We start from the raw sequence: 2,784 nt of genomic DNA on the forward strand, positions 1-2,784 counted from the left end.
AGGAACATTTGTTAGCCCAAAAGCATAACCCAAAACTCATGATGGCCCTCATGTGTCCTAAAGGCAGTTTTGTAAACATGCTCAGGGTGCATTCTCACTTGCCAATAGCCAGACCTCAAGTCAATTTTAGAGAAAATGACAGCATTACCCAACTCTTCACGCAATTCTTCAATTATAGGAATAGGAAACTTATCTTTTATAGTAATGTTGTTGAGACCCCTAGAGTCAATGCAAATCCTGCAACTATTGTCCTTTTTATTGACCAAGACAACTGGACTTGCATAGAGATTGCAACTATTTTGAATCACACCAGACCGCAACATGTCTTTCACCATCTCCTCAATGACTGTCTTTTGCTCAGCAGCATATCTATAAGGTCTGGTGTTGATTGGATGAGACCGAGGCTTCAATGGTATTCTGTGATCATGAGACCTCTGCGGAGGTAAACTCTGTGGTTCTTGAAATATGTCTGAAATCTTCTGCAATAACTCAGACAAGTATTGCCATGCATAATTGGGAATTTCAACATCATACATCTGAGATAAAGATTCCCTCCTGTCAACTAAATGCATTTGGAAGCAATCACCCTGCTGCTATCTGTTATTCATTTATGATTGAGAAATGCTAGACATAGTGGAAATCCAGTACGCATTATTTCCTAAAGATGTGATACCCTAGTTTTGTTCTCTGTTGGAGAATGTTGCAGTACACTCTTATTGGATGGCACCAAATGGCATAAAATAATTTTACCATTTCTTGACAAGGAAGTTCTCTATTTGGTTGTTAATGTAGGTATTGCTCCTTTTGTCCTGATAGTTCGTTGCCTCTTGATCAAGAACTCAAAAGAGATTATGCCGTTAAATTAGTTTTATCAGAATTTCATGCACATTCTATCTTAAAACGGTTCATCTGTCTGTACCACATTCTTTTAGCAATATTAAGATAGTCTGTATCCTGTTAATTTTTTAGATGGAGACAAGAGATGACTCAAAAGCTCTCATGTTGTTATGTCAGGCTTTCTATACTCATATTCTTCATCAGGCAATCATTACCCTTATTTTGACATAGCATTGCATTGCAGCCAAATGCAAAGACATTAAGAGCATCTTGGTTTTGAAACTTCAATAGCAGGTAATTTCTTCAGTTATTTATTAGCTGCGCTGATTTTGTTTCCTTTTTTATTTTATTTTATTTTATTTTGCCTTTACTTATTCTTTTCTTTCTTTTTTTTTTCTTTTTTTTTTCAATGAACATAGATTGAGGCATGAGTAAAGTGGAAGATCATGGCACACATTTGAGGTACCATTTTGATAGTATTACCCAAGAGAAAAATCAAAAGATAATCAAGTGATTTCAAAAGAGGTAAACATACCAGTAGAAAAACGGTTGCTCTGCTTCTGCTTTACATCACTCTTCATAGTACAAATGCAAATTATGGCCATAGCGATGTCGTGAATAAATCTACAGGAAACATGTGTAAACAATTATTGAGAGAGCTAATTTAAAGAGAGACCCATGCATAAATAAGCACATACAGACCAACAGAGGCTTACAGCTTCAATCCAATGATGGAAAGCTAATTTTTGTGCCTTGGCCTCCTTACTTAGACCTTATCCAACCTGTCAAAATTGTCAAATTGCATGACACTATTCTTCATGCTATGTTCTTTTGTTTTAGCATCTCTCTCTTCTTTTTGTCAGTAAAAATAATTATGGTTTACTGTAAGAAGCAAGAGACAGACAGCAAGAGACATGCCTTTTGAAGAATTCTGACTGATGCAGATGTGAACAAGAATTACGGGATTTAAATGAAGCGATGTCTTTTGGGAAGTGTTGGCTGCTCTTTGTGAGCTAGAAGGAATTGTTTGGTGCTAAAGTTGTTAGTTGTTATAACTAATTAGCTGAACTGTCAATCTGTTGTAGAATCTATTAGTTGTTGTAACAGTAACTGAAACTGCTGGCTATAAGAACCAGAGATGGTAGAGCAGATGGGGTGTTGAATTGAATAATGAAATGTGTCTTCTCTCTCTGAAATTCTCTTTCTGATTCTCTCTCAACCCTATGTTTACTCTTCTTCTATCTGTTTAGTTCAATAATTCTCTAGTTTGCATCATAAACTGATTCTGCTCCACCTTCATGCTGCTGTTTCAGGTTTATCAAAGTTGAAGAAGGAAATGGTACTGCGATTTAGTCTTACATAATCTAAAGCTTGCCACTTTCACAGATTCACATATTAATATTTCCCTTACAATCAAATTGATTACGCCCTAATCTATACTCTATAAACTATGGAAGACAAGCCAATATCTCTCTCGGTGCACAAAGGCGTCGAAGATAAGATTCTATAGCATTTTTGGAATATGGCTTTTCCTTAGTTCGGACTTGGCATCATATTAGCATAGAGAAGTACTTTTGTAAAACAACTAAGTGTTCAATTTTACCCATGTACTTATTAGAGAAGTTCAATTATCAAGATTGTATTTAACCATAACCAGGCCTCATTTGATATACACAGCAAGTCTGTTGTCAAGATTCATGCAAGAATATGGTGAAAAGCATATGGCAGCTGCTAAAATAGTCCTTAGGTATGTGAAGGCTACTCTAGACTATGGTATTTCGTTCAAATCAGGAAAATCAGTTATGTTGCAAGATTTGTTTAAACTTGAACCTCCTATACAGAACAGAAATCATTTACTATGCCATTCACCATCTAAAAAGATTTGTTTATATGCACAATTAATCACATTTGGATTTACATTTGTAAAATGACAATCAAGTGAGTTAG

The sequence above is a fragment of the Hevea brasiliensis genome, chromosome 14 (assembly GCF_030052815.1).
Source record: "Hevea brasiliensis isolate MT/VB/25A 57/8 chromosome 14, ASM3005281v1, whole genome shotgun sequence".
Taxonomy (NCBI): Eukaryota; Viridiplantae; Streptophyta; class Magnoliopsida; order Malpighiales; family Euphorbiaceae; genus Hevea; species Hevea brasiliensis.